At 36.9% G+C, this 24,081-nt stretch overlaps 1 long non-coding RNA gene across 1 annotated transcript in view; it reads left to right on the forward strand.

Annotated features, from left to right (window-relative positions):
- Positions 1-5,395: 5,395 nt before the first annotated feature.
- LOC123542878 (uncharacterized) overlaps positions 5,396-24,081 on the forward strand; it is a 63,136-nt gene continuing 44,450 nt past the window's right edge. Inside the window, exon 1 of the long non-coding RNA XR_006684852.2 lies at positions 5,396-5,528. This is a non-coding gene — a long non-coding RNA (uncharacterized LOC123542878). The remainder of the gene's footprint in view (positions 5,529-24,081) is intronic.

The following is a 24,081-nucleotide window of genomic DNA, read 5'->3' on the forward strand; positions in this document are numbered from 1 at the left end:
GTCTATTTCCTGGTTTCAATGGTTCAATTGTTTAAACAAACTCTTCCGGAAGTTGGTCACCATTTTTACTATAAAATTTATATACTACACACGTTTTAGTTTTCTTCAAAATGTGTATTTCGTTATATCCATACTAGATGTTTTCTATCCATATGTTTCTATTTCTGCGAGTAGCATGCACTAATTACTGTTTTTTGAATCAACTTTATCAAATATTATATCCTTGCAATGTTAATTTAAGAAATGCAGTTTCTTGACAGTATGTACATTGTGTTTTGGCTCTCCAATAAAGAAACCAAACGATCAATCCGGCTGCAGAAAAGTAAACAATTCCAGGTATACAGACAACGTTCTGGCACAGCTGCCGTTTCTGTTATATCAGATTTGTTGATTGAATAATTAGCAATTAAGTAGTGGAAGGAAAGCAGAGCGTCTTCTAGGAATTAGTGAAGATTTTAATCAGCAGACCACCATGAATTTAAGCAGCATGCCTCAAGATATAGGTCAAATATCAAAATAAAAAAAAAATAAAGCTGAATATTGTTAAAATGTCATTGTTTAAAATTTCATAATGAATATAAAAGCAAAAAAAAGTGATGGTCCTATAGTCGCACGCCTGGTTTTATAGCTAGTATAGAGAGGGATATGCATGGATGTTTCTTGACAAGTTTTGTGAATATTCACCATGACGTTTTAAAATATTTTGTGTGGCAGTACTATACTGGATCGTCAAATGTTGTTATGGTTGAGACAGGTGGGGGGGGGGGGGGGGGGGGGGGGGGGGCGATGTTTTGTTGGAATACTTTCAGCTGCCGAACAGGTTGAAGACCGTTTCTTATCGGTAAATGATTGTTAGATACTGCAAACGCATTCGAATCTGCATATCTTATACCTCTTATCCAATGACATTTTCAGATGCTGGAAACAACTTATTCAATATTTAGATTTAAGATTTTCTCTGGCCTTTTGATGTCCATATAGAAATACGCAATATGGAAAACTGGAAAATTGGCCCGGGTAAACCCAAAATATCAATACATTTTTTTCTCTGTAATGACAATTTATAAGGGCTATTTTGTTTCATTTGCGCTGGACAACCTTTTTCCCTAACCACAAAAAAATCTGTATTTGTTAGAACTTTTTTCGTTGCAAATACGCTATTAGGATTTTGGTGGGAAAGAAACTCGGACAAAATTTCCCATGCATCCGGAAATATTCTCTGAACAATAAGTGGTCAATACAATTCTGGATGTTTACTCCATGTATCCAAACTAATAATTAGTATAAGTGGATAGCTTTTCGACTTTCCTTGAAAGAAGTCCGAAGTGTAGAAAATATTTTCGTTCCAGATACGCTATTAGAATTTTGGTGGGAAAGAAACTCGGACAAAATTCCCCACGCATCCGGAAACAATAAAATACTCTTACCCTTGGTACCGGTTTCTAATCATTTGCCCCTCACATGTGTGGGTTCGTTACCGCGCCTGAGGCGTAAAAAACTTCATGTGAAAAAGCAATCCATCTGGCTTACGGAGGTCGGCGGATTTACCCAGATGCTTGCCCCTGTCTGGCACAATTCTAGGGGTGGGGACCTGGAGGTTTCCTCCAGCAACAAAATGTATATATGTATGACCCTAACCCCGACTCCTCTTACACTTTGAACTAAGATATATTGACGAAAATAATTTTGTTTCGCCAGGAAGTGCAACGGCGCATTTTGATCGGGTAAAAACGGTTAGGGGGAGGGAGTGGGGGGGGGGGGGGGGGGGGGGGGGGGGGGGGGGGGGGGGGGGGGGGGGGGGGGGGGAGTGGAGACAAAAACAAACAAAAAACCCTTGTTCCCTGCTATTTCTCGTGAGTCTGTGGGCGGTATGGCACTCCTAGTAGTCTTAGTCTTAACATTCATATGTGTAGAGCTGAAGAGCAAAGTTTTATTTCAGTATGTGCCTATATTTAGGTTGCATATGGAGTAATTACAAAAGCAGATAATTTGTATACGCGAGTAACAATTTAGTATCCAATTCAAGAATACTTTTGTGAAAGTCTTAGACGCTAATTCTGGTTATTCTCAATTTGGTGCATGTGGTGTGTCCGTATGCAAGGCGCTTCATCACGATTGCCCATATGTAGCAGAACAGTGATGGGGATTAGAAAACAGGGCCGCTCATATTACCTCTTTTGTAATTCGAGTATATTTGTACATATTTTATACACAAGAGTCTTAACACAATACTGTTATAGCATTTAAAATATAGTTTATGTCATTTAAAATGCACGGGTTTCTTTCATTTCACTTCTTGAAAAAAAGCAAAGAAAAATGATACACTTTTTTTTTACCTTTTTTTACAGTTTCTGGAAAAAGGTGACACAAACAGTGTCATTGGGTCCTGAACTTGAGTAATTAAAGGGAATTCCTATAGTTTTTCATGCGCATCTTTCTGCGCAGCCGACACTTTCTATGGAAAACTGAACTGAAGTCAACATTTGTTGAAACATGTTACAGACAATCTTAAATATGAGGAATTTTGAATGAAATAACATTTTTGATAAGTTATATCAGTAATCATGTTGATACTGGTTTATGTTGTATTGACAAGTATCATGCCTGACAGGTATCTTGCTATTTTTGTGGTTGTGTTTTCACATCGCAATTTGTACAAAGACAGTGTTGTTCATATAATGTAAGATAATTGACTTAGTACTGTTAAGACAATATCACCTTTCAGATTATTTAGTATTCAATTATAGAAAGATTTAAGAATTTTTAAAACTTTTTTTTAACTTTTAGCAGACATACGTGTAATCAATTTGGCCAGGTTCGCGCCATTTCCGCCAGAACAGGTGTTGTATTCTAGCGGTCTTAACATAAAATTTAGCCTGGTGACACATACATTTTTAGCCATTTTTATGCTCACAATACAATTATCTATATACAAGAAGAAAAAGAAAAAACTCTATGAAAGAGTTTTTTCAAAATTAAATAAAAATATTCTTCACTATGGGTATTTTTCATTGAAAAAAGTTCACAAAAGTAAATATGAAACAATATTTTTTTTCATTTGTTCCCATTATTGTAAGGATAGAGTATTACAAATATGACTATGATATCAAATAAGTATATAATAAAATCTGTAAAAAGAAAAAAACCGTATCGTGCTGCCTGGATGTATATTTTGGTTGGTATTTATAAAAAAAGCAGAAAATAATGAAAATGTTGAAAAATCGCTGGCAGTTTCAGCAACAGTGGGTGTGTTCAAAACAATTTTTCACAAAAACAAGCCTGGTGACCTATTGTTTTTATTTGTTCATTGTTTTCAGCACAAATTTTCCTATCATATATGTGAATTTAAAAAAAATTCTATGAAAGGAAAAAAACTATAGGAATTCTCTTTAAAAGTGTAAAAAATGTTTTCTTGACAATATGAGTACCTCGCGGTCCGATCTGGATTTCATAAAGCAATATCTGATATGTTGCATTATCTTTGAATTATTTTTAAAACTTCACATACATGTACTTTACGAAATGAGTAATGAAATTCATTGTTACTGAAAGTTTGGTGTGTTTTTAAAAGCATAAAAACAGACAATAGATCTTTTGTAGTCTACACAGGAGAACGAGTTTATTGTGAATACCGTTTCGCAACAAGACTATTCACCTACATGTATCTGCTACGCAAGTTACGAGATGATCCGCAACGAAATTTAGAAGAAAAGAACAAATCGCGTTTTTGTAAAGAGGATATATACTAGTACACTAAGAGAGACATTGGTTCGAGGTTTGGGAGGGGAGTGGGGGCATTAGTTGCTTGTACAGACAAATGAAAAAGAACACCAGCCCAGCCATTCCTAAAACGTTTCCGTTAGAAGTACCTCTCATTCTTCACTATGTTTTTCAAAATCAGTTGTCTTAGTGGAACTAGAATGAGTTTTGGAGGACGCAAATATTTTCCAGTTTACAAAAATGTCAAATCCCGCAATAACAGTCCAATTTCTCCCAACTGTATTATTTGTAAACTCTGAAACACATTGTTGCCTCTTCTATTAAATTCTAAATACTGACATGATAAGAGCATGGAAAACACATGAAAGCAAGTCCGTAAACAGCGGGAGTGGCCGGTAAATTATAGAATTTATTGTTTGTCTGTTAACAGATACAATATTACATAAACAATGCCCCCACTCCCACCCCACCCCGACCCGACAGACATCTACTGGAATCATGAGCAATTGCTCCAATATTGCATATTCTCGGAGTAGGCGGTGAGGAGGGAGAGGAAGGGGACTGGGCGTCCTCATGATGACACAATCGCAGTCATTCTTCGGGCAACAGAGTTGATTGGGGTTTGATTCGTATTATACGTATATTCTTTGCAGCTTGAATGCTGTCACTGATGTAACCTCGAGCTAGTTCATAAATGGAACCGTTTTCGTCATTCAATGAATTTAAAATATCATTGACATTTATTCAGTTGCTGAATTTAGGCAATATCTGATAACATAACATGTATGCACATGGTGGAGATTGGTGTTATAACTTGGTTTTAAAACTTTTTTATGTTGTATGTTTGATCTTGAATACCACGCAGTATATTGAGAATCAGTTTATTTAGCGTTACCGCCCCAAAAATGGAATACCGTTCACTGTTTAGATTTCAGATGCACAGGAATTGATCAACAGGGACGGTGAACCACAAGAAATCCTTCTTTCTAATGTGCTCATTAAAAAACTATGATAAAAACTATCATAAAATTCATTCATCGGTGTAGTAATGTCATGTAGCAATTTCACGTCAAGATAATTTCTGAACGTTTGATCCTTCAGCTGTTGTTTATGGCAGAATATCTACAATGCTTTTTCAACTGAAAGAACAATCGGCTCAGATTCACCTTATACTTGGTAAATCAGTTTGCGTAATTCATAACTAAGACAACTAAAGAAATAGAAATGTAAAGTTTAAAAAGAAAATGAATGAAAAATACTCGTGTAATCCTTAAGAATCGATTTGACACTGGTCGATACGGATCACAATTTGTTCAGATGCATTTTTTTCTGTAGTTTAATTGGAAAGAAACAATAACAGTTTGATTACTAGGTCATACGTGTTTACACGTTTTCAACCCAAAATTTCTCTACTTGCAAAATGACCTTTCTAGTTTTTGATTATGTTTTGTTTCAGCGTAAGCAAACTAAAATATGGTACCCTGAGTTAAGGTTGCAAAACGCAATCTTTAATGTTTACAAACATGATGTTTACGAAAACGAACCGTATATGGCTTCGCTTGTTTATGTTTCATTTTCAGTAGAATATCATGATAACATTCATCGTTACCATGTTACGGTTGAAATGCTATCCTTCTGTAGCAGGTAACGAATAGTGTTTTCACATTGACTGCTAGCGGAACGAAAAGTGTTAATCATGTGACACAGGCACCCCCGCCTGCTCAGTCTAGTCGCTACTGTTGGAGGACAAAGAGCTGAAAGAAGAGGCGGTTTTCGCGGAGAAGAAATGGCGCCAGAACACTAGGAAGGTAACAAAATTGTAAACTTTTGCATTTAAATGTTTGCTTTAATTATAGGTTTGAATTCAATGTTTAGGATTTCACTTTTAATTTAGAATCTATATAATATGGTAAATTTCATGCTGCTATTCGCGAAACTTGACTTTCCGCCAGTAGGTCCTTTTGAAGTATAGATGGCAACAAAGCATAATGATAGCAGACCTTGTTTGACTGGGTCTGGTCGCGAGAGGTAATGACATGTGCTGCATCGAAAATTGTTTTAGAACTGAACCAGTATTGTCTAAAAGCCATTGTCTATATTGGGAACAGATTGTTAGGCTCTGAACTAATAATTTTATCATCTAAAACCATTGTTATAGAATGCCATTGTCCTCACTGGGAAGAGATTGTTGGGCTCTCAACCTGTACCTTCCTAAGAGTCTTTGTTGTAACTGGGAAAAGATTGTAAGGTTCTGATGCATCCTCTACAAGCCACAAACTTTATTTGGTTAAAACACTCTGACCCAGTATCCTTTTAAAGATCCATGATCTTAATTGGAAACAGATTGCAAGACTCTGAATGAACCTTTGTCCTGTAAAAACCTCTGTCATAATTGGGAACAGGTGTAAGGCTCGGAAGCAATGTCCTCTAAAAGCCACTGTCATAATTTGGGGCAGATGTACTTGGCTCTGAAGCAATGTCCTCTAAAAAGCCACCGTCAAAATTGGAAACATTTGTAAGGTTCTGAAGCAATGTCTTCAAAAAGGCCATTGTCATAATTGTGAACAGATGTAAGGCTCTGTTGCAATGTCCTCAAAAAAGCCATTGTCATGATGGGGAACAGACTGTAAGGCTCTGAAGGAAGCAATGTCCTCTAAAGTCACAGTCATAAATAGGAACAGATGTAAGGCTCTAAAGTAATGTCCCTCTAAAAAGCCACTATCATAATTGGGAACAGGTGTAAGGCTCTGAAGCAATGTCCTCTAAAAGGCCACTGTCATAATTGGGAACAGATGCAAGGCTCTTGACATAATTTCCTCTAAAAAGCCACTTTCATAATTGGGAACAGGTGAAAGGCTCTGAAGCAATATCCTCTTAAGAAGTCACTTTCTTAATTGAGAACAAATGTAAGGCTCTGAAGCAATGTCCTCTAAAAAGCCACTGTTGTGATTGAGAGCAGATGTAAGGCTCTGAAGCAATGTCCCACTAAAAAGCCACTGTCATAATTGTGACCAGACTATAAGGCTCTGAAGCAATGTCCCTCTGAAAAGCCACTGTCATAATTGGGAACAGATGTAAGGCTCTGAAGCAATGTCCTCTAAAATGTCACTGTCATAATTGGGAACAGACTGTAAGGCTCTTAAGCAATGTCCTCTAAAAAGCCATTGTCTTGATAGGGAGAAGATGTTAAGGCTCTGAAGCAGTGTCCTCTAAAAAGCCACTGTCATAATTGGGAACAGACTGTAAGGCTCTGAAGCTATGTCCTCTAAGCTGTCATAAATGGGAACAGATGCTGTAAAGCAATGTGCCTCTAAAAAGCCACTGTCATATTGGGAGCAGATGTAAGGCTCTGAGCCATTGTCCTCTAAAAAGCCACTGTCATTTTTGGGAACAGATGTAAGGCTCTGAAGCAATGTCCTCTAAAGTCACTGTCATAAATAGGAACAGATGTAAGGCTCTAAAGAAATGTATCTCTAAAAAAACCACTGTCATACTTGGGAGCAGATGTTAGGCTCTGAAGCATTGTCCTCTAAAAAGCCACTGTCATTTTTGAGAACAGATGTAAGACTCTGACGCAATGTCCTCTAAAGTCACTGTCATAAATAGGAACAGATGTAAGGCTCTAAAGCATTGTCCCTCTAAAAAGCCACTGTCATAATTGGGAGCAGATGTAAGGCTCTGAAGCAATGTCCTCTAAAAAGCCACTGTCATAATTGGGAACAGATGTAAGGCTCTGAAGCAATGTCCTCTAAAATGTCACTGTCATAATTGGGAACAGATATAAGGCTCTTAAGCAATGTCCTCTAAAAAGCCATTGTCTTGATAGGGAGAAGATGTTAAGGCTCTGAAGCAGTGTCCTCTAAAAAGCCACTGTCATAATTGGGAACAGATGTAAGGCTCTGAAGCAGTGTCCTCTAAAATGTCACTGTCATATTTGGGAACAGATGTAAGGCTCTTAAGCAATGTCCTCTAAAAAGCCATTGTCTTGATAGGGGAAGATGTTAAGGCTCTGAAGCAGTGTCCTCTAAAAAGCCACTGTCATAATTGGGAACAGACTGTAAGGCTCTGAAGCTATGTCCTCTAAGCTGTCATAAATGGGAACAGATGCTGTAAAGCAATGTGCCTCTAAAAAGCCACTGTCATATTGGGAGCAGATGTAAGGCTCTGAGCCATTGTCCTCTAAAAAGCCACTGTCATTTTTGGGAACAGATGTAAGGCTCTGAAGCAATGTCCTCTAAAGTCACTGTCATAAATAGGAACAGATGTAAGGCTCTAAAGAAATGTACCTCTAAAAAGCCACTGTCATAATTGGGAGCAGATGTAAGGCTCTGAAGCATTGTCCTCTAAAAAGCCACTGTCATTTTTGAGAACAGACTGTAAGACTCTGAAGCAATGTCCTCTAAAGTCACTGTCATAAATAGGAACAGATGTAAGGCTCTAAAGCAATGTCCCTCTAAAAAGCCACCGTCATAATTGGGAGCAGATGTAAGGCTCTGAAGCAATGTCCTCTAAGGTCACTGTCATAAATGGGAACAGATATAAGGCTCTTAAGCAATGTCCTCTAAAAAGCCATTGTCTTGATAGGGAGGAGATGTTAAGGCTCTGAAGCAGTGTCCTCTAAAAAGCCACTGTCATAATTGGGAACAGACTGTAAGGCTCTGAAGCTATGTCCTCTAAGCTGTCATAAATGGGAACAGATGCTGTAAAGCAATGTGCCTCTAAAAAGCCACTGTCATATTGGGAGCAGATGTAAGGCTCTGAGCTATTGTCCTCTAAAAAGCCACTGTCATTTTTGGGAACAGATGTAAGGGTCTGAAGCAATGTCCTCTAAAGTCACTGTCATAAATAGGAACAGATGTAAGGCTCTAAAGAAATGTACCTCTAAAAAGCCACTTTTATACTTGGGAGCAGATGTAAGGCTCTGAAGCATTGTCCTCTAAAAAGCCACTGTCATATTGGGAGCAGATGTAAGGCTCTGAAGCATTGTCCTCTAAAAAGCCACTGTCATTGATTGTTGAGAACAGACTGTAAGACTGACGCAATGACCTCTAAAGTCACTGTTGTAAATGGGAACAGATGTAAGGCTGTAAAGCAATGTCCCTCTAAAAAGCCACCATCATAATTGGGAGCAGATGTAAGGCTCTGAAGCATTGTCCTCTAAAAAGCCACTGTCATTTTTGAGAACAGACTGTAAGACTCTTGACGCAATGTCCTCTAAAGTCACTGTCATAAATAGGAACAGATGTAAGGCTCTAAAGCAATGTCCCTCTAAAAAGCCACTGTTATAATTGGGAGCAGATGTAAGGCTCTGAAGCAATGTCCTCTAAAAAGCCACTGTCATAATTGGGAACAGATGTAAGGCTCTGAAGCAATGTCCTCTAAAATGTCACTGTCATAATTGGGAACAGATATAAGGCTCTTAAGCAATGTCCTCTAAAAAGCCGTTGTCTTGATAGGAAGAAGATGTTAAGGCTCTGAAGCAGTGTCCTCTAAAAAGCCACTGTCATAATTGGGAACAGATGTAAGGCTCTGAAGCAATGTCCTCTAAAATGTCACTGTCATAATTGGGAACAGATATAAGGCTCTTAAGCAATGTCCTCTAAAAAGCCGTTGTCTTGATAGGGAGAAGATGTTAAGGCTCTGAAGCAGTGTCCTCTAAAAAGCCACTGTCATAATTGGGAACAGACTGTAAGGCTCTGAAGCTATGTCCTCTTTTTTGTTTGTTTGTTTTGGGTTTAACACCGTTTTTCAACAGTATTTCAGTCATGTAACGGCGGGCAGTTAACCTAACCAGTGTTCCTGGATTCTGTACCAGTACAAACCTGTTCTCCGCAGTAACTGCCAACTTCCCCACATGAATCAGAGGTGGAGGACTAATGATTTCAGACACAATGTCGTTTATCAAATAGTCACGGAGAACATACGCCCCGTCCGAGGATCGAACTCGCGACCAACCTGCGATCTGTAGACCGACGCTCTACCTACTGAGCTAAGCGGGAGGGCTCTATGCCCTCTAAGCTGTCATAAATGGGAACAGATGCTGTAAAGCAATGTGCCTCTAAAAAGCCACTGTCATATTGGGAGCAGATGTAAGGCTCTGAGCCATTGTCCTCTAAAAAGCCACTGTCATTTTTGGGAACAGATGTAAGGCTCTGAAGCAATGTCCTCTAAAGTCACTGTCATAAATAGGAACAGATGTAAGGCTCTAAAGAAATGTACCTCTAAAAAGCCACTGTCATAATTGGGAGCAGATGTAAGGCTCTGAAGCATTGTCCTCTAAAAAGCCACTGTCATTTTTGAGAACAGACTGTAAGACTCTGACGCAATGTCCTCTAAAGTCACTGTCATAAATAGGAACAGATGTAAGGCTCTAAAGCAATGTCCCTCTAAAAAGCCACCGTCATAATTGGGAGCAGATGTAAGGCTCTGAAGCAATGTCCTCTAAGGTCACTGTCATAAATGTGAATAGATTTAAGGCTTTAAAGCAATGCCCCTCTAAAAAGCCAATTACATATTGGGAAGAGATGTAAGGTGTAAAGCAATGTGCCTCTAAAAAGCCACTGTCATAATTGGGAGCAGATGTAAGGCTCTGAAGCATTGTCCTCTAAAAAGCCATTGTCATAATTGGGAACAGACTGTAAGGCTCTGAAGCAATGTCCTCTAAAGTCACTGTCATAAATAGGAACAGATGTAAGGCTCTAAAGAAATGTACCTCTAAAAAGCCACTGTCATAATTGGGAGCAGATGTAAGGCTCTGAAGCATTGTCCTCTAAAAAGCCACTGTCATAATTGGGAACAGACTGTAAGGCTCTGAAGCAATGTCCTCTAAAGTCACTGTCATAAATAGGAACAGATGTATGGCTCTAAAGATATGTACCTCTAAAAAGCCACTGTCATATTGGGAACAGATGTGAGGCTCTGAAGCATTGTCCTCTAAAAAGCCACTGTCATTTTTGAGAACAGACTGTAAGACTGACGCAATGTCCTCTAAAGTCACTGTCATAAATGGGAACAGATGTAAGGCTCTAAAGCAATGCCCCTCTAAAAAGCCACCGTCATAATTGGGAGCAGATGTAAGGCTCTGAAGCAATGTCCTCTAAGGTCACTGTCATAAATGGGAATAGATTTAAGGCTCTAAAGCAATGCCCCTCTAAAAAGCCAATGTCATATTGGGAAGAGATGTAAGGTGTAAAGCAATGTGCCTCTAAAAACCCACTGTCATAATTGGGAGCAGATGTAAGGCTCTGAAGCATTGTCCTCTAAAAGGCCACTGTCATAATTGGGAACAGATGTAAGGCTCTGCAGCAATGTCCTCTAAAATGTCAGTCATAATTGGGAACAGGTGGCTCTTAAGCAATGTCCTCTAAAAAGCCATTGTCATAATAGGGCGAAGATAAGACTCTGACGCAATGTCCTCTAAAAAGCCACTGTCATTGTTGGGAACAGATGTAAGGCTTTGAAGCAATGTCCTCTAAAACGCCACTGTCATAATTGGGAACAGATGTAAGGCTCTTACACAATTTCCTCTACAAAGCCACTTTCATAATTTGGAACAGGTGAAAGGCTCTGAAGCAATATTTTCTAAGAAGTCACTATCTTAATTGAGAACAAATTTAAGGCTCTGAAGCTATGTCCTCTAAAAAGCCACTGTCTTAATTGGGACCAGACTGTAAGGCTCTGAAGCAATATCCTCTGAAAGGTCACTGTCATAATTGGGAACAGATTGCAATGGCGTATAAAACAGTATTAGGAACATATTATAATGGTTTGAATAAGTATCTTAATTCTTGTCACCTCTCTAATTTGGAACAGATTGTTATAGGTACTGACCCAGTAATCTTTTGAAGCTATTAGGCACTGAATGTAAGGTTTGAAGCAATATCCTGAAAAGTCATAGTCTTAATTGGGAACAAAATGGGTTCTGAAAAATCATTAGGAACAGATCCCAAGGCTCTAAGGCAATATTCTCTACAAGTAATTTTCTGAAATTGAGAACAGGTTATGAGACTCTGCACCAGTTAAGTTGTCTTAATTTGAAACAGATTGTAAGACCCTGAACCAATATCCACTTTGAAGCAAATGTCTTGATTAGCTTCTTGCCAGTCTTCTATGTAAAGTCAGTTTTTGCATTAATTTTTCAATGATTGCAGGGTGTTAATAATATTTTACTTATGGGCAACACGGAAAAACTTTAATCGTCTTTTTTTTCTGTTTAGCTGATGATTTTTCAAACTCTTTCGAAATGATATAAACATACAAGGTTCTATTAAGATGATAAATGTTTAGTATCTATTGAGCTCATTATACTTAAACTTTGACTTGGAGCTTTAAGCATGTTGCATCTTTCCCTTGCACTGTTTCTCTGCACTGCAAACCTCACTGCACTTTTCTCTTTCTTTTTCATAAAGTTTCAAGTCGAGTTTGGTATAATGTACCTTCTAAATTTTAATTTTTTATGCCTTCACTATTTAGTTTTTCCGTCCTAAACACTTTGCATAAAGATGTGTGCAAGGATTCCAGGGGAACTTCATAGAAACTAAGTATGATGGGTCATTGTTGAAAATAAGACCAGTACTCCGAGGTCAAGGTCACAGACAAAGATGCTTTTATACAAATTTATTTATAGTATTATATGTCTTGCTAACAAGATTTCATCAATTCAAGGGATTCCAATGAAACTTTTAACAGAAGTTAATGGACAGTTGTAGTTTAAATCATGCTGAGGGCAAGAGCCTGATCTGTACTTAAACGGCACTTTAATACTTCAATATATAGTTTTTATTTCTAAAACAACTATTAAACAATTAAAGATATTCCAATTAAACCTTGTGTATATCATAATGAGATGTATTGTGCACAATAGTCAGGTCAGTTATTCCAAGGTCAAGGTGACGGGTAATGGTCTGGTAATTTTATGTTCAAGGTCAGTCCAGTTATTTCAAGGTCGAGGTGACAGGCAAGAGCACTTGTATACATTCTAATTCAAAGCTTTGTGCAAAATCAACAAATTGTAAACATCTGAAAGTCTTCCAATGAAACTTTACAAAATGTTCAACTAAAATGAGCATTTAGTAGGAAACTGAATCAGAATATTCTCATCTTAATTAAGTAAGTAAGTAGGTAAGTAAGTAAGTAAGAAGTGGCTTGCTTCTCTCCATTTTTAACAGATATTTGATCATATTTCCATTAATTCAGGGCAAGATTATATCCCTGCAATTTGTTACAAAAAATAGGAAAGTAATACTGATTACAGGAAAAGGTTTCTCAAATGCATTTTAAGGGCATGTACATTTATTCAGGGCAGCATTAAGGAAAGTGATACTGGTTATATGAAAAGGTTTCTTAATTAAGTTGCAGTTTAAGGGCATGTACATTTACTTAGGGCAGCATTAGGGAAAGGGTACTGGTTACAGGAAAAGGTTTCATGATTTGCATTTTAAGGGCATGTACAATTTTTCCACCCAAAACACTTTGCATAAATTTGTACACAGGATTCCAGTGGAATTTACAGAAACTTAAGCATCAGGTGTCATGCAGTACCTCCAAGGTCAAGGTCACAGATGCCTATAAACACATTCATTTATAATTGTTTTTTTTTGTGTGTCACACTAACAAGTTTTCATGAATTCAAGGGATTACAATAAAACATCTCACAAATGTTGATATCATGCATGCATGCAGGTAAAAATTACTTGCATATCTATGAGAAAGATTGGGCAGTGAAATTGAACCATTATTGGTATTATTGAATTTGGCAAGGTTACTGGCTACAGATTTCTATGAAACTGTCTCATTACTGCATTTTAACTGCTGTTTGTTTCTGATTATTCTGCCATGGATTTACATGCCACATTAATTTTGAACCAGGAAACTTCCTTTACATAACTGGGTTATATCTTCCGGGTGATGGGGTTTAATGATGCAAGATTTATCATAATTATGATCACAAAGGTGATAGCCACAGATCTTGACATTAGATATGAAATATTTTTCAATTTCAAGAATTTAATTATCACATACTTTACAGGTTAAGAAATATTCAAGCCACTGGTTTTCATATTTGTCAAATGTATGGTATTTGCCACTATATTTTTGTCGAGCCCACTCATCGCCACTTTTGGCAGTTCAGTGTGTGTGCGTCCGTCCATACGTCCTTCCGATTTTGTACGGACCATAACATGGACATGCATGGACTAATCTTGTTTATATTTGGCGTGAATGTTTACCTCAATGAGAAGGCATGTCATGACAGTCGTGCGCAAACCCCATGTTCCTATCTCAAAGGTCAAGGTCACAGTTGGAGGTCAAAGGTCAAATAGAAGTTTGTTTAGAGCATTTCTTTTTCATGCATGGTGGGATTTTGATGTAACTTGGCATGAATGTTCAACATTATGAGACGGAGTGTCGTGTGCAAGAACCAGGTCCCTAGGTCCAAGGTCAAGGTCACACTTGACAGCTAGCGGGCTCGACATTCTGCCCGTTGGCATACTTAGTTACTTTACATTAATTTTGAAGGATTTTTATGTAGTTTCAATTATCGTGTCGCTTTATTAAGGCAACTTTAGTAGCCTTGAATATAATAAAAAAACACAAGTCAAAGTAACTATTTTCAAACGAAAGAAATGTGGAAACTGCTTTTATGCTTTTAGTTATTAGGCTGGCAAACTTTTCCACTAGTATTGATAGCAAGTTATGTCGGCTGTTGGTTACTGCCGTTGGTTACCTTTTCTTTTTTGTAGGGGACTGGGAGTGGGGAGTGGTGTGGAGAAGTGCTTTGAACTCGTAGCTAACTAGCCAATTGTAAATCTGACTAATGGTTAATATTAGGAAATATATGTCTGCTTTTGGTTATTTCTAGGGGGAGCATAATAGCTATAGCTAAGTTAGCCAGTTATGCTAGCTATTGGTTATGTGATTCACACTTTGTTCAAATGATCACCTCATCAAGAGGATGTGCAGAACTCATGAGTCAGCCATGCCAGCACAAGGTCAAGGTCACAACTCCAGTTCAAAGGTTTGAGCCTTCCATTTTATGTCTGCTCTTTATCTCCAAAACCCCAAAAAGAATTTTCATAAGACTTGGGTCAAATGATCATCTCGTCAAGATGATTTGAAGAACTCATGAGTCAGCCATGCCAGCTCAAGGTCAAGGTCACAACTCCAGTTCAAAGGTTTGAGCCTTCCATTTCATGTCTGCTCTGTATATCCTAAACCCCTTGAAGGAATTTTATAAAACTTGGGTCAAATTATCACCTCATCAAGAGAATGTGCAGAACTCACAAGTCAGCCATGCCAGCTCAAGGTCAAGGTCACAACTTAGGGTTAAAGGTTTAAGCCTTCCATTTTGTTTCCGCTCTGTATCTTCTAAACCCCTTAACGAATTTTCATGAAACTTAGGTCAAATGATCACCTCAAGACAATCTGCAGAACTCATGAGTGAGCCATGTTAGCTCAAGGTCAAGGTCACAACTCACAACACAAAGGTTTGAGCCTTCCATTTTGTGTCTGCTCTGTATCTCCTAATCCCCTTTAAGGATTCATAAGAAATATAGGACAAATGATCACCTCATCAAGAGGATATTCAGAACTCATGAGTCAGTCATGCCAGCTCAAGGTCAAGGTCACAAAGGTTTGAGCCTTCCATTTTGTGTCCACTCTGTATCTCCTAAACCCCTTGAAGGATTTTCAAGAAATTTGGGTCATATGATCACCTCATCAAGACAATGTGCAGAACGTATGAGTCAGCCATTTTAGCTCAAGATCAAGGTCACAACTTGGGGTAAAAGGTTTGAGCCTCCCATTTTGTGTCCGCTCTGTATCAGAAGGATTCATATGAAGTATGGGTCAAATGATCACCTCATCAAGATGATGTGCAGAACTTATGAGTCAGCCATGCCAGCTCAAGGTCAAGGTCACAAAGGTTTGAGCCTTCCATTTTGTGTCCACTCTGTATCTCCTAAACCCCTTGAAGAATTTTCATTAAACTTTGGTCAAATGATCACCTCATTAAGAACTCCTGATTCAGTTATGTCAACTCAAGGTCAAGGTCACAACTCAGGGTAAAAAGTTTGAGCTCTGTATCTCCTAAACCCCTTGAAGGGGCCTCTGTGGCAGAGTGGTTAAGGCCGCTGACTTCAAATCACTTGCCCCTCATCGATGTGGGTTCAAGCCTCACAAGGGGCGTTGAATTCTTCATGTGAGGAAGCCATCCAGCTGGTTTATGGAAGGTCGGTGGTTCTACCCAGGTGCCCGCTCGTGATGAAGTAACGCATGATGGGGCACCTGTGGTCTTCCTCCACCATTTAAGCTGGAAAGTCGCCATATTACCTACCATGTGTCGGTGAAACGTTAAATCCAAAAAAAAAAAAAAAAAAAAAAGATTTAAAATAAAAAATAAACCCCTTGAAGGATTTTCATGAAACTTTGTCAAATGATCACCTCATCAACAAATGTGCAGAATTCATGAATCAGTCAGGTCAGTTCAAAGTCACAGCTCGAGGTCAAAGGTTTACCCGTTCACTATCCATAACAGTGTGTCTTTCAGACTGCCTTGTTAGTGTCGTAGTTGTTCCTAAAGAATCCTGAGTTTTTAGCCAATTATTATACGGCCTGTAACAGGTTAAATTAAAATTATTTTCGTATCCATGAAAAAAAAATTGGGGATGAATTTGAACCACTTTGGATATGATACTGGCTACTGACTTCCATGAAACTACCTTACCAGTTGTATTTAAAAGATTGTTTGTCGCCTATTATACATGCCACTGTTTATTTTGAACCAGAAAACTTAAATCCTTTACTCTTTGTTGTGATGGGGCTTACCAAATGATCATAACAGATGAGAGCCACTGGTCTTCAGGTTAACTATCAAGGATTTTACAACTGTTCAAGCCAATTTTAAAGGTTATTTTACATTAATTTAAAGAGGCTTTAAACGGTTTTATTATCATATCACTTTTTTAAGGCAACTTTAGTAGCCCTGACTTCATAAATAAAAAAATGTTGGTCAGAGTAACTATCTTTAAGGGGAAAATGTGGAAACTGCTTTTATGCTTTTAGTTATTTTTATACTTGGTATAATAGTTGTTGCTAAGAACTCATGAGTTGTTAACCAGTGCTTCTGCTGTTGGTTGTCTTCCCTTTTTAGCGGAGGGAGGGTGGTTCAGGAGAAAAAGTCTTTACTTTGAATTTGTGAATAACTTAGCCAGTTATGCTGGCTATTGGTTAGTACTAAGCAATGTTTTTCTGCTTTCCTACTCTACAGGGAGCTGTGGGACTTCACTAGTTATTGCTAAGATAGCCAGTTATTATGCTGGCTATTGGTTATATATTAAAGAAATGCGCTTGATGATCATTTTGGGGGGGGGGGGGATATGGAAGAGGAGGGTGTACTGTTAGCCAATTATTATGTTGCCTAGTCTTTAGTTAATATTCAGGAATTGTTGCAACAGTTACTTTTTTTATTGGAAATGACTAGCCAGTTATCATGCTGGCTAGCCTATTGGTTAATATGAATACTTTTGGTTTGCTGTTAGCCAATTATTATGCGGTATTATTTAATTTGGTGATATGAAAATATGGTACATGCTTTTTGTTATTTTTTTTTTTAATTTTGGTATCATAGCTGTTTAAGGAAACATGAGTTCTTAGCCAATTATTATACTGCCTATTAAATGATATCAAATTAAAATTATTGCATATCTATGACAAAATGTGGGGATAAAATTGAACCATTATCAGTATCATTGAATTTGGCAAAGAATACTAGCTACTGATTTTTCTGAAACTACCATATCACTGCATTTTAAAGATTTTACTTCCAGAAATTATATCCCAACAGGAAATTTCCTTCACACAACTAGGTGATACTTTTGGGGTGATTGTGTTTAATGATAGAAGTTTTATCACAACATGATCACAATAGATGACAGCCACTGACTTGAAGATTATATATCAAGGATTTTGCAGTTGTTCAAGAATTAAATTACAACATACCCTTTAAGCCACTGATTTTCACATCTATTAGATTTAAGGATTTTGCCACAGTATTGAAAGGTTACTTTACGCTGATATAAAGGGATAGAGTGATAATCATATTTTTGTTTCTTGTGAATAACCAACTAGATATGCTGGCTAGTCTACTGGTCGGTTTTAAAAAAGAAAAGCTAATTGTTATACTGGCTATTGGTTATATATGTTTAGGAAATGGATACCTGCCTTTATCTTTTTTGTGTGGTTGATGTTTATTGTAGTTTTTACATGGGACTCAGAAATGGTTAAGATTTAGGCAGTGTAATGAATCTATATTTTCTTTGAAATAAATAGCCCTAGCCTTTTGGTTAATATCAAGGTCAAGGTCACAAAAGTGTTCTACTTTGGTTATTTTTAAGGTTTAAGTTTTTCAGCAACCTTTGTTTTTCTGTCATATCTTTGTTACTATTGCTTCCATCTTATTGTTACTTCACATAAACATTGTCCAGCATACAAAGTATGTGCAGGGGCTGGGCCTATTATACCCAAGGTCAAGGTCACCTTATTGATTGTATATGCGACTACTTAGATGAAAGTCGAGGTCACTGTTAAAATACATTATTTCACCTTGAGAACTCTAGTTAGGAAATAGCTTTTGGAGTGATGCTAGAATCAAGGTCAAAGGTCCCTGTAAAGAAATAGAAAAATTTCCATTCACCAGACTTGGTATAGGCTAGGATCAAGGTCAAACAGAACTACCCATTGCCAAATGTAGGAAATTTACAAATGCTTTTAGCAGCTGTGGTCAGGTATAACATTTCAGTTCACATTGCTGTTTATTTTATAAAACTGTATTGAGATGTATGTTCATAATTTTCAAAAGCAATTTTTATAATGATGGAATGACTATCTATTTGTTGCTGGACTGGTAGACATTATATAAAAATTATATCTGTTTCACTTAAGGCATTAACATGAGACAGTAAATAAGCTTTTTTGTTGCAGTTCAGTTTTAGTTAAATTTTTGTCTAATTTGAGTTTTAATACATTAGTTTCCACATTCCTTAACTTTCTTACAAACACTGAGAGAAAAAAATAGTTAAGCACTTTTAATTTAGAAGAATTTTTAAGGACTGAAGGAAGGGGTTGTGTAATCCTGCATTCTATTCTTCTGTTTTCCTATCTACTGCACTTGTTTTCCTACCTTCCCATGTTGCTGCCATACAGCTTGCTATAACATGATGCTAGCTATCCCATGGTGCTACACTGGTGTATCTTACATCCATGTAGGCTTCCCATGATGCTAGCCCATGCTGCCAGGGTCTGTAGTACAACTAGCCGGTGCTGCCAGGGTCTGTAGTACAACTAGCTATAACATGATGCTAGCCCATGCTGCCAGGGTCTAGTACAACTAGCTCTCCATGTGCTACTGGGTTGTATACTTCACCCATCAAGCTAGCACAAGCTGTTACCAAGTAATATGTTGTATACAGCTAGCTAGTCGATGCCACTAGAGGGCATTTAGCATTCAGTTTGCTTTTTCTGGCTTCCAGTTTGCTATTTATTCCATTCAACTAACCCACCCCCCTTCTTCTTTGCAGTAGTTTTCATTAAGTCAGCATTCCCTTGCTTCTTATTTGCTGCCTATTCCATTAGATCAGCACTACCTTTGTTCTTATTTGCTGCCTATTCCAATAAGCCAGCACTCAACTTGCTTCTTATTTGCTGCCTATTCCATTAAGTCAGCACTCCTTTCTTCTTATTTGCTGCCTATTCCATTAAGTCAGCAATCCCTTGCTTTCTTATTTGCTGCCTATTCATTAAACCAGCACTACCTTACTTCTTATTTGCTGCCAGGGTATTTTGTAAAGCCATGACTCCCTTGCTTCTTATTTGCTACATTGCCTATTCTATTAAGTCATCACTCCCTTGCTTATTTGCTACATATTTCGCAGTAAGTCGGCACTCTCTTGATTCTTGTTTGCTTCATATTAAGTCAGCATTTTGTTACTTATGTGTTGCATATTCCAGTTAGTCAGCACTCTGTTGGTTCATACTAATTTAAGTCTTGCTGCATATTCCATTTAGCTAGCTCTATCACATGGCTCTATCACACTGCTGTAAGGGTGATATTTCATTTATCTAGGTCCATCACATGGCTCTATCGCACTGCTGTCAGGGTGATATTTCAGTTGGCTACTTGTTCTTTATTCATGTCCCAGTTCTTTCAGTCCTTAATTTTTTCAGCAACCAATTATTGGAGTGAATGTTGAAGATCCTTTCAAAAAATTGTAAGTTTTAATTTCTTGAAATCTGCATTGAAATGGTAGTTCTCAAATAAAACATATTTGGAAATAATCAGGTTTTATAGATATTAGTAAGAGTATTATTTAAGAGTAAACTTATTTAAAATTTAGTCCAGCAACTAAGGGATATTCTTTACACAGCAATCAGTAATAAATTTGCAATTCGATTACAATGGCAAAAGTTTCAAAAAATGAAAGTACACACCTTTTGAAAGGGTGTAAATTTTGGTGAAAGAGGCATATAGAGTAGGCCATTATTTATAACAATACTTGATTTAAAAAAGAATAGAACAAATTCTGTAAAATTGCTATATCAAATCAACCTAGGTTAATCTAATGGGAATGCCCTTGCATTAAGCTAATGTGCAAGACTTAGTTCAAGAACTGTTGGTTAAATTACTGTCCAAGATACAGTTTCAGGGCCTTTAGATTAAACTAATGTTTAAAATACCATGGCAGGGTGACTTAATGTATATTGTTCCAGATGAAGAATGGTGTTAATAGAGGTTAAATTAAAGAGACTGTGTCGTTCGTTTAAGACATAATGTTAAAGATAATGTCAGGGATACAGTGTCAATTTCTAATATGATATTAAACTTTTAGTTAAGCGTTACATCAGTACAGTGGCAGGGTCTTTAGATTAAATTAATGTTACATGTAAAGACACAGAGCCAAGGTCTAGGTTAAATTAATGGGCAAGTGGCAATTTCTTTTGTTTAGGCACTGTACAGCATTAATTGACTTTAAGTTAAATGTCTTCAAATTTATGCCCTAGATGCAGGGGCAAGGTCTTTTGGTTAAATTGATGTTAAAGACACAGTGGCAAGATCTTCCAGTTAAATTGATGTTAAAAACAGTGACAAGGTGTTTAGATTACATTTATGTTAAAAATATCGTGGCAAGGTCTTAAGGTTGGATTGATGTTAAAAATACAGTGGCAAGGTCTTTCAGGTTAAATTTATATCCCAGATATGGCAGCATTGTCTTCAGGTTAAACTGATTTTATAAAATACAGTTGCAAAGTTGTTTGGTCAAATGGATGTTTGACACAGCGGCAAGGTCTTTAGGTTAAATTATTGTTAAAAACACAGTGGCAAGGTGTTTCTGTTAAATTGATGTTAAAAACAGTGATAAGTCTTTAGGATAAATTGATGTCAAAGACACAGTGGTGAGGTTTTTAGGTTAAATTAATGTTATAGACACAGTGACAAGACTTAGTCTTCAGGTTAAATTTATATCCAGCAGTATGAACTTCAGCTTAAACTGATTTATAAAACACAGTGGCAAAGTCTTTTGGTTAAATTAATGTTTAAGACACAGCAGCAAGGCCTTCAGGTTAAATTGATGTTAAAGACACATTGGCAAGGTCTCTATGTTAACTTGATGTTAAAGATATAGTGGTAAGTTCTCTACATTGACATTGGCAAAGTCTTCAGGTTAAATCGTTGTTAAAAACACAGTGGCAAGGTCTTTACATTTTATTGATGTTAATAAGACCATGGCAAGGTCTATTGGTTAAATTTAAGTTTAAGACACAGCAGCAAGACCTTCGGGTTAAAATGATGTTTAAGTTATAGTGACGGGGGTTTTAGGTCAAATTGATGTTAAAGACACATTGGCAAGGTCTTTTAAGTTAAATTGTTAAAACACAGTGGCAAAGTCGTCTTTAGATTAATATTATGTTGAATTGATGTTGAAGACACATTGGCAATGTTGCTAGGTTACTGGCAGGTCTTTAGGTTAAATTGATGTTAAAGACACAGTGGCAAGGTCTTAAGGTTAAATCATTGTTCAAAACACAGTGGCAAGTTCATTAGGTTAAACTGACATTTAAGATAGAGTGAAAAGGTCTTTAGGGTAAATTGATATTAAAGACACATTGGCAAGGTCTTTATATTAATTGACGAAAGTCTTCATATTAAAGTGATGTCAGACAAAATGGCAAGGTTTTTAGATTAAATTGATGTTAAAAACAGTTTCAGGGCCTTTAGTTTGTTTTATATTAAAAAACATAGTGGCAAGGTCTTAAGGTTACATTGATGTTAAAGACACAGTGGCAAGGTCTTTAGGTTAAATTGATGTTAAAGACACATTGGCAGGGTGTATAGGTTTAATTGATGTTAAAGACCGATTGTCAAGGTCTTTACATTAAATTATTGTTAAAATCACAGTGGCAAAGTCTTTAGATTACATTGATTTTAAAAACACAGTGAAAAGTTCTTTAGGTTTAATTGATGTTAAAGACACATTGGCAAGGTTGCTACTAAAGTTAAATTGATGTTAAAGACACATTTCCAAGGGCTTCAGGTTAAATTAATGTTAAAAACACAGTTGCAAGGTCTTTACGTTAAATTTATGTTAAAAACGTAGTGGCAAGGTCTTAAGGTTAAATTAATATTAAAGACACAGTGGCAAGGTCTTTAGGTTAAACTGATGTTAAAGACACATTGGCAAGGACTTTAGGTTAAATTATTGTTAAAAACACAGTAGCAAGTTTTTTAGGTTAAATTTATATTAAAGACATGGTAGCAAGGTCTTTATATTGAAATTGTTAAAGACAGAGTGGCAAGGTCTTTCGGTTAAATTGATGATGAAAACAGTGGCAAGGTCTTTAGGATAATTTGATGTTAAAGACAGTGGCAAGGTCTTTAGGTTAAATTAATGTCAAAAACACAGTGGCAAGGTCTTTAGGTTAAATTGATGTTAAAAACATAGTGGCAAGGTCTTCAGTTAAATTGATGTTAAAGCCACAGTGGCAAGTCTTTAGGTTAAATTGATGTTAAAGCCACAGTGGCAAGGTCTTTCGGTTAAATTAATGTTAAAAATGTAGGGCAGGGTCTTTAGGTTACATTATGTTAAAAACATAGTGGCAAGGTCTTCAGGTTAATTTATATCCAAGATACAGCAGCATTGAATTAAGCTTAAACTGATTTATAAAATACAGTGGCCAAGTCCCAACAGCAAGGTCTTTAGGTTAAATTATTGTTACAAATATGGTGGCAAGGTCTTTAGGTGGTTAAATTGATGCTAAAAACAGTGGCAAGGTCTTTTAGGTTAAATTGATGTGAAAGATAGTGGCAAGATCTATATGTAACATTAATCTCTTGAATCCTTTAATCAAGACAATTTCATGGTATTTAGGTTAAAGTTATCTGTAACACATCATGGCAGGTTTTCAAGTTAAATTTATGTCCAAGATACTCTTGCAGAATCTGTAGGTTAAATCAATGTCCCCATATACAGTAGTAGGGTAATTAGGTTAAACATATTAAAAGGTTAAAGGTCTTTAGGTTTAATTCACATCCAAGATGCAATGGTGGTGTCTAGGTTAAAAGTCCCATATACAATGGCAAGGTCTTTACTTACAGGTAAAATTTATGTTCGATAAACAGCGGCAAGCTGAATGTAGGTTAAATTGATACAGTGGTGCCAGGGGTCTTTAGTGGAACTAATATGCAAGACATAGTGGCGAGTTCTTGAGGAAATTGAGGTAAATTAATGTCAGATATAGAGTGGCATGATAATAATTTAGGTTTAATTAATGTCCAAGACACATTGGCAAGGTGTTTGGTTAAATAAATGTCTGAAATTGAGTGGTAATGTCCCTTGGTTTGATTAGTGAAATACGAATACTTAAACTAAAGAAACAGTTTCACGATCATTAGGTTACAGTGGCAAAGTGTCTAGGTTAAATTCAAATGTATGACAGTGGAAATGTCTTTAGATTAAATTTAAAACACGAGGGCAAAGTCTTCAGGTTAAATAACTGTCCAGTATTTTTAAGCCTTGAAGGTATTCAGGTAAATGGGATGTCCAAGATACTGCATTATGGTCTTTAGGTTAAAAAGTCAAAAGTGGCAAGACATTTAAATTGGTCTGATGTTAAAGACATTATGGCAAGGTCTTTAGTTTGTTTATGCCCTAGATACAGTGGCAAGGTGAAATTAGGTTGAATCAAGTCTTCAGGTTAATGTTCAAGATATATTTTGTGAGGTCCTTGGGTGAAATTGATTAGCAAGATACTGAAGCATGGTTTTTAGGTTATCTAAGAGTCAGTGTCAAAGTCTTTAGGTTAAATCAATGT

Source organism: Mercenaria mercenaria, chromosome 1, assembly GCF_021730395.1.
Source record: "Mercenaria mercenaria strain notata chromosome 1, MADL_Memer_1, whole genome shotgun sequence".
Classification (NCBI taxonomy): Eukaryota; Metazoa; Mollusca; class Bivalvia; order Venerida; family Veneridae; genus Mercenaria; species Mercenaria mercenaria.